Here is a 9524-nt window from a genome sequence, read left to right as displayed (position 1 = left end):
GAGCCCCGCTTCTATGCTGACAGCGAGCTCAGAGCCTGGAGACTGTTTTGGATTCTGTGTCTCCCTCTCTCTCTCTGACCCTCCCCTGCTCATGCTGTCTCTCTCTCTCTCTCTCTCTCTCTCTCTCTCTCTCTCAGAAATAAATAAATAAATAACATTGTCAGTTACAGTTTAAAAAACAGTTTGTGGAGATAACTTACATTATCAATATACTTTCATGAAAACCTCCCCAAAAAGCACAATAAAAAAACATTAGAGCAAAAATATTTTTATTGCTCATATTTTCAAAAAAATAAAAATGCCTTCTTTCATTCCTTGCTTCAGTTGTCAGGAGGTATAAATATATCCTCAGTCTTCCATCACTACAATTCAAAATCTAAGGGAGAGAATTATTTCTCAATTTCATCCAAATCTTTCACTCAGTTTGAATTTATACTCACTTTGTTTACATTCTTAGCCTTACAAAGGGTAGTTCAATGATAAAAAAATTTTTCATTATTAAATAATTCATATATTTTATGTGAAAGAAGCAAAGCAAAATAAGGCCAATTTTGTTTATTTAAACTGTTTATGTGTTTCAATTATACTTCAATTTAAAATTTTTATTTAAATAGTTAAGAACATTTTTATTTAAGAAATCTCTTAGCATGGACTATAAAATCCATATTTCCTATAAAAGGTCAGAATACCTACTGATCTTCTTTAGCAGACATTTTCATTAGAAAGACAATTCAACAGTGGTGCCCCACTGACTTAGTAAAGTATACAACTATTGATCTCCAGGTTGTGAGTTCAAGCCCCATGCTCAGTGTAGAAATTACTTAAAAATAAAATCTTTAAAGAAAGAAAGAAATACAATTAAACAACAATAGTATAACTTTAATATGGTGCTTTGGTTTGCCAAATGTTTCTGTGTGAATTATTTAAATCTAATGACTATGTGAGTCAAAGATTTGTACCACATCTTACAGATAAGGAAACTGAGGCCAAAAGAAGGCAAGTGGCTTACCCAAGCCTTGAGAGTTATCATGTAGTGAAGCCAACTCAAATGTGGATATTCTATCTCTCAGGCTATGGTTCTTTCCATTATATCACACTACAAAGTAGTGTGAAGTTTTATTTTCCTAGAGTTGTATTACCTCTTAGTGATACTATCACTATAATCACCATCAATAATACTTAGTATCAGTGAGTCAAAAGTAAACCAAGAACATAGCCATGACACAAGACCCCTCTGGGCAGTTTCCTGGAGTTGTAAGTTACCAGTGCCCAGTGCCTTTCTATCAAGAGCTGCAATGTTTTTCACTCTATAACATTGATTATTCTCTAGAATATTCCAATAATGTTTGCCCCATTTCAGTGATAAAGCCAAACAAATCTGAATCCACATTTGAATCATCACACTTAACATTGAAATGTAATACTGAATATAATTGATTGTGTGGGTACAAAGATGATGTTCAAGTCCTTCCCTCCATACATTAAAAAAATCTTTGAAGGTATTTTTCTGGAAGAGGTATTGGATTTACTTGGATTAATCATCACTCTTGCCCAGATGCCCTTTTGACTGATACAAACAATAAGATTGTTCATTAACTTAGAAATCCAACATGTGGCCAGGGAATCTCAAAGCTGAGTGGCCTCAAAGGACACATGCACTTTTCCATACATACACTAATGAGGCAAGCTAATAGAGACCCAGACCTGACTTTAAGATGTCAAAATATAATTTAATAGATAAGAACCAGATTTTAGACAACTCATACCTTAGAATATTTCATATTATATAATACTATTATTAATATTAGAAATAATATTAGGTATTAATAAATATGGCTCCACTTACATATTTTCCATAAAACTTCCAGGAATAGTATTGTGTTAGTCCAGGATCTCTAAGAAACAAATACATAGACAGGATTAAACGTACAAGGATAGGGGCAACTGGGTGGCTCAGTTGGTTAAGTGTTTGACTTCAGCTCAGGTCATGATCTCACACTTCATAGGTTCAAGCCCTACATTGGGCTCTATGCTGACAGCTCAGAGCCTGGAGCCTGCTTCAGATTCTGTGTCTTCCTCTCTCTCTGCCTCTCCCTCACTCTCTCTCTCTCTCTCTCAAAAGTAAATAAACATTTAAAAAATGAAAGGATAGACATTGATGAAAGTAACTGAAGACATCACAAACAAATGGAAAGATATATCATGTTCATGGATTCAAAGAATTAATATTGTTTAAATGTCCATATTACCCAAAGCAATCTATAGATTCAGTGCAATCCTTACCAAATACCAATAGCATTTTTCACAGAACTAAAACAAATAATCCTAAAATATATATGGAAACCACAAAAGACCTCAAAGCAATATAGCCAAAGCAATATTGAGAAAGAAGAACAAAGCTGGAAGTATCACAATCCAAGATTTCAAACTATACTACAAAGGTATTGTAATCAAAACAGCATGATACTGGCACAGAAATTGACACATAGATCAATAGAACAGTCTAGAAATAAACCCACAGGTATATGGTCAATTTATCCAGAACAAAGGAGACAATAATTTACAATGAGGAAATAGTCTCTTCAGTAAATGTTGCTGGGAAAACTGTACAGCTAGATGCAAAACAATGAAACTGGACCACTTTCTTTTAACACATACACACACATACACACACAAGCTCAAAATGGATTAAAGACCTAAATGTGGGGCGCCGGGGTGGCTCAAGTCAGTTGAGCATCCAACTTTGGCTCAGGTCATAATCTCATGGTTCGTGGGTTCGAGCCCCGCGTCGGGCTCTGTGCTGACAGCTAGCTCAGAGCCTGGAGCCTGCTTCAGATTCTGTGTCTCCCTCTCTCTCTCTGACCCTCCCCTGCTCACGCTTCCTCTCTCTCTGTGTCTCAGAAATAATAAAACGTTAAAAATTCTTAAAAAAAAAAAAAGACCTAAATGTGAGACCTGAAACCATAAAACTCCTAAAAGAAAACATACTCAATAACTGCTTGGACATCAACCTTAACAACATATTTATGGATACGTCTCCCTAGGCAAAAGAAACAAAAGCAAAAATAGACTATTGGATGTACATCAAAATAAAAACCTTCTGTACAGCAAAGAATACTGTCAACAAAATAAAAAGACACCCTACTAAGTGGGAAAAGATATTTGCATATGATGTATCCAACAAGGGTTAACAACTAAAATATAAAGAACTTATACAATTTAACACCAAAACCAAACAATCTGATTTTAAAATGGGCAGAAGACATGAGTAAGTATTTGTCCAAAAAATACATTCAGATGGCCAACGGACACATGAAAAGTTGTTCAACATCACTAATCATCAGGGAAATGCACATTAAAACTGCAATGAGATATCACCTAACACCAGTCAGAATGGCTAAAATCAACAACATAGAAACAACAGGAGTTGGTGAGGATGTAGAGAAATGGGAACTCTCATGAACTATGGGTAGGAATGTAAATTGGTGCAACCGTTGTGGAAAATAGTATGGTGGTTCCTCAAAAAATTAAAGATAGAAATAGTATATGATTCAGTAATTCCACTACTGGGTATTTACTCAAAGGAAACAAAAACACTAATTCAAAAAGATATATGCCCTTCTATCTTTATTGCAGCATTATCTGTATGGAAGCAACTGAAGTATCTTCAAAGTATTTTTGATAGATGAATAGATAAAGAAGATGTGGCGCACACACACACATACACACACACACACACAATGGATTATGACTCAGCCATAAAAAAAAAAAGAATACTATCTCGCCATGTATGACAACATCTCTAGGATGGCCCTAGAGAGCATTATACTAAGTGAAATAAGGCAGAAAAAGATAAATACCATATAAGTTCACTTTATGTGGAAGTTAAAAAACAAAGCAAATGAACAGACTCTTAAATACAGAGAACTGGTGGTTGCTAGACAGGAGGTGGGTAGGAGGATAGGCAAAATAGATGAAGGGGATTAAGAGGTACAAATTTCCAGGTATAAAATAAACAAGTTACTGAGAAAATACAACAGAGGAAATATACTCAATAATACTTTAATAGCATTGTATGGTGACAGATGGTGACTATATTTACCGTGGTAAGCACAGAGTAATGCATAGAATTTTCTAATCAATATATTGCATATATTGATATATACTGAAGCTAATATAATGTATTTCGATTATACTTCAATAATTTTTTAAAGTAGAAGCAGAGAGTAGAAGAGTAGTTATCAGGGGCTGACGATATAGGAAGACATTGGTCAAAGGATACAAATTTGCAGTTATGTAAGATGAATAAGCCAGAGAGCTAATGTACAGGCAGATGGCTATACTTAATGTTACTGTATTGATTACTGGAAATATGCTAAGAGAACATATTTCAAGGGCATTCATCACACACACACACACAAAATTGTAACTGTATGAGGTAATTAACTGACATGTTAATTAGCCTGACTCTAGTATTCATGTCACCATGCATATATATATATACATATATACATATATATATATAAAATCATCATGTGGTACACCTTAAATTATACCCAATCTTTATTTAAAATGCATAAATAAATGGAAAATGCAAGTACTTTATTAGAAGGAAATGTCTGTGTGCAAAGAAATAAGGAGGGAGCTGGGTAAAGTTGGGAGAGCTGTCAGACTGTATGCAAGTCTAATCTGAAAGAATAGGATTGGGGGAGCACCTATGTAGCTCAGTCGGATAAGGGTCCAACTTTGGCTCAAGTCATGATCTCATGGTTCCTTAGTTCGAGCACCATGTTGGGCTTTGTGCTGACAGTTCAGAGCCTGGAGCCTGCTTCAGATTCTGTGTCTCCTTCTCTTTCTGCCCCTCCTCCACTCATGCTCTGTCTCTCTCAAAAATAAAAATTTAAAACAAAAATTTAAAGGATAAGATTGAGTGATGGTTGAATGGTTGAATGGACACATCTGAGACTGCTGTGCAGTCTAAGGAAGGTTTGGCAAAACCCTAAGGAAGTACTAGAGCCAAAGTGGGCCAATAAAGGAGTCAACCTGTCTTCCAGAACTGAGAATGGGCCTCAGTACATCACTGTATTCAGTTTTGGATGGAGCAACCAATGGGAAGTAACTTGGAGCAAACCAAGAGGCAGATGGATCTCAAATCATAGCTGCTGGGCTCCACCCTCTGTGAGGAGCATTCTTACTGTTCCACCACAGATAGATATGAAGGACAGGCATGATAAAAAAAACTTTTCTAAAGCTTTTTAAAACATTAAAGGTAAGGGGTGCCTGGTAGCTCAGTTAGTTAAGCATCTGACTCTTGGTTTCAGCTCAGGTCATGATCCCATGGTTCATGGGTTCAAGCCCACATTGGGCTCTGTGTTGACAGCATGGAGCTTGCTGGGGATTCTTTCTCTCCCTCTCTCTCTGCCCCTCCCCCACTCACTTTCTCCCTCTCTCTCTCTGTCTTAAATAAACTTAAAAAAAGAAACATTAGAGGTAAGCCCATTTTTATCAGAAATTAATTAGTTTAGGAACAATATTTAGCATTAGTATAAATAGAATAGAATACTGAGCAAACATTCTGAATCACAATTTGTAGAAAATGAAAAATTCTAAATCCTCAAACAAAAATTGTTCAATAGTTTTGTTCAACACCAGGTGGAGCTCTTTTGCTTTTTAAAACAGTGAAAGATAATTTTTTTTCTTAATTTAATACAGGTTTAGGCTGATTATGCATAGGTCTTAAGTCATCTTTTAAAATCATGTGAGTGCTTTCACACCATATATGTCACCATCGTAAATCTGATCTTTTTTCCAAATACCACAGACTAGCTCAAACTGCAATGTTACTAAAATAAGACCACTAAGGCTAAAAATACTGTTAAATTGCTAAAATAAAGTTGTAAATAATACCACTTCAAATGTCTACATTCTTCTAAAGGAAAAAGTTAAGAACTTAATTTAAATATCATAGTCAGTCTTTAAACAAATCAACAGCTCCTGAAAATCCTCTCCCAAATCTTCAAGTTGCTCCATACTCATTCTCTTTTTATGTAAAATACCTTCTCTATAGGACAGATACTAAGCAGGTTTTAAGGTTATAAAGATAAAGTATAATATTTTTACAACTTTCCTATGCCAATTCTCAGAAGCTAAAGGATTAAATTAACTATGTTTATGCTATAGACATGCTGTTTCACAAGTAACTTGCGACAGCTGGTAGGCATTACTTTATGCCTGTGCCACAGAGTTCTTTCATATTCATTGCAGAGTGACAGATACAATACAAATAAATGAGACTTCACAATGAAAAAATAATTTTTAATAGCAGATTTGACATACCTTTAAAGGAACATATTTACTGCAGTAGTTTGTACATCTATTTATTCTCTCATCCATTCAGGCAGTACTTACAGGGAGCTTGCCATATGCTGAAGAGATAGGAGGGAATAAAACAAGCAGTGCCTGCTGTCTTTGAGCTTGAGAGTTCAGAAAACATACAATGAAGCAGTTATAATGTAGGCTATTGTAATTAAGAAAAAAAAAAAAACAGCGTACTTTGGGATCACAGAGCAAGGGAACCTAATGGCTGACCTAAATCTAAGAGACAGACAAGACCTTCCCAAATAAGTGAAATTTAAGCTGAGACTCCTTTGTAAGAGAAAATGAGGTGGAAAACAAAAGGTGTTAAGAATGCTTAAGGTGAAGAAACAGCTTTTACAAAGGCCTGGGGATAAGATAGAATAGGTCAAATTCTAGAAAGTAAAAGCACCTCAACATAGCTAAACACAAGGTTCTTGAGGGAAGGGAGGAAAAATAAAAGATTTGGAGAGATTTGTGAGAACCAGATTTAAGATCTTTCAAATGAATTAGGAAATTGGAAATTTATCCAAGAACAATTGGAAGTATAAATCAAGGTTCTAAGTTAAAACTTTAAAGGATGTGATAACCAGACTAAAAAATGTTGTGTCTAAAGGAGCAATATGTTGGATGAATCATCAATATCTCTACCAAAATAAATTACTTACATATGATAATTTTAGCGTTTCTTATCCATTAGGGCAATAACATTGAAATACAGACTCAATTCACATAATGACTAATGATTTCAATGACTTTTTATCAAAATAACTCTTAAAAAGTTATATTGCTTTTCAGACTCTCTTTTTTTTAATGTTATAATTATATTTATTCCCAAACCATGCTAATTAAGTTCACTATAAATAGTGATACCTCAATGTTTCAGTTTTATAAAGACAGTCACTAATTTACTCACTACATTTCTGGTTAGGACATTTCAAATGCAGCATTTGAACTGAGCCCCATGTCTGGATGATCCAATATTTTACTAAGCAGACCTTTCTATGCCAAAAGATCTGTGCTCTGCAGTTTGTCAGCTATTTCCATGTGTTTCAAAGCTCTCTAATGTTTTATTTTGCCCCAAAGTTGTTTTTGATTGCTATAACTTTATTTTTAAGTGCAAAATAACCATGAGGCTTCTTCAGGTAAAACTGATGAAGATCATGTAGAAAGAAGGATGCACCTTTCAGGAATGGCTATTTTGCACCTTCTTCCACCACCCCCTGTGGTATGTTTTACGGTAGGGATTTCAGGATTGAAATAATATCACCAATACTTAAGACATGTCAATAAATGTAACTAGGCTTTCATGAAGTAAGAAATTATGACAAGAAAATGACCATTAAAACAGGTTAATTTTAAAATCATAAGAGGTTACTTTGCAAATGAATGTGAACTATATGAACTGAATAATTTTCTAGGAAAATGCAGTTTACCCAGTTGATCCCAGTAAAGACAGAAGTTTAAAAAGATGTATAGAAGAAAACAGTAAACATTATTAAGGAAATACCCCAAATGAAAACACCAAGTGCATATGATTTCACAGGCAAATTCTCCGGAAAACATGAAAAATCAGATAATCCCAATGGCATATATGTTGCTCTAGTGCTTAGGGAAAGAAGCAAAACTCCCAAATCCTTTTGCAAAGCAAGTATAGCATTGATATGTACACATGTAAATATAAGGCAAAAAAAAAATTGCAGACCAACCTTACGTAGTAATTTTAATGCAAAAATCCTTAACAGGGGCGCCTGGGTGGCTTAGTCGGTTAAGCGTCCGACTTTCGCTTCGGTCATGATCTCGCAGTTCGTGGGTTCGAGCCCCGCGTCGGGCTCTGTGCTGACTGCCGGCTCAGAGCCTGGAGCCTGCTTCAGATTCTGTGTCTCCCTCTCTCTCTGACCCTCCCCTGCTCGTGCTGTCTCTCTTTCTCTTAGAAATAAAAAAAAAACAAAATATTAAAAAAAATCCTTAATAAAATATTTGCACACAGAATCCAAAACATCAAAGAAATAATACATGAGATCAAATGAGATTTACTTTAGAATGTAAGAATAATTCAGTATTAGGAAATCCATTGTTATAATTTATTATAATAATGTAAGTAAGGACAAAAATTATGAATATCTTCATTCATGTTAAAAAGTCTGACAAAATTTTACACCCATTCCAGATAAGGTCTGTTATGAGCTGAATTGTGTCCCCCCCCCCNAAGGAGTGTATCTCAAAATAGGACTTTTAAAGATATAATTAAGTTAAAATGGATCATTAGGATGGGTCCTAATCCACTATGTTCTCATTAGAATTAGGACACACACAGAGACAGAATGACCACTGGAGGACAGTGAATGGTTAGACATCTGCAAGTAGAGGAGAGGCCTCAAAAGAAACCCAAACTGCCAACACTTTTAACTCAGACTTCCAGCTTCCAGAATTGTGAGAAAATAAATTTCTGTTGTTTAAGCTAACCAGTCTGCAGTATTCCATTGTGAGAGCTCTAACAAACTAATATAACTTACACTACCCCCTCCAAATAAATATGATACAATTTTACAGAATTAGTCTTAAAGCCTGTACCTTATTTAGTAAGGCAACACTATTTATTTAGTAAGGCAACACCGAAGGCACTCTGACAAAAACAAAAACAAAAACAAAAGCAAAAAACAAGAACAAAGCAAGGATGCCCACAATCTCCACTACTACTTAACATCATATTGCAATGAAATTTGGCAATAGAAAACAAGCAACCATACTACTCAGAATAGCAGTAGTAAAATGCTTTCTATATGCAGATGATATAATAGTATACCTGCTAGCCCAGTAGAATCACTAGTAAAGCTAACTCAAACAAACAGAAAAACAAAAAAGTACTCAGGTCGCCTATGTGGCTCAGTCAGTTAAATGTTCGACTTTAGTTCAAGTCATGATCTCACAGTTCAAAAGTTCAAGCCCATCAAGCTCTGTGCTGAGTGTTCAGAGCCTGGAGCCTGCTTTAGATTCTGTCTCCTTCTCTCCCTGCCCTTACCCCACTCATACTCTGTTTCTCTCTCAAAATAAATAAACATTTAAAAAAATCTTTTTAAAAAGTACTCAATAATACAGAAGGATATAAAACTAACATACAAAAATCAATAGACTTTATATAGACAAAGAACAACCAGTTAAAAGAGCAT

The 9524-nt window shown here is 35.0% G+C and overlaps 1 long non-coding RNA gene across 1 annotated transcript; it reads right to left on the bottom strand.

Annotated features, from left to right (window-relative positions):
- Positions 1–313: 313 nt before the first annotated feature.
- Positions 314–8276, bottom strand: LOC144245630 (uncharacterized). Its single transcript, XR_013339355.1, has 4 exons — positions 8064–8276; positions 6337–6425; positions 1847–1895; positions 314–376 (listed from the first exon to the last, which is right to left on the bottom strand). It is a non-coding gene; the product is annotated as an uncharacterized LOC144245630 (long non-coding RNA).
- Positions 8277–9524: the final 1248 nt, after the last annotated feature.

Source organism: Crocuta crocuta, unplaced genomic scaffold (genome assembly GCF_008692635.1).
Source record: "Crocuta crocuta isolate KB4526 unplaced genomic scaffold, BGI_CrCroc_1.0 scaffold191, whole genome shotgun sequence".
NCBI classification, from domain to species: Eukaryota; Metazoa; Chordata; class Mammalia; order Carnivora; family Hyaenidae; genus Crocuta; species Crocuta crocuta.
Note: the sequence above shows the minus strand (reverse complement) of the source record. Positions and strands in the feature narration are given on the sequence as shown.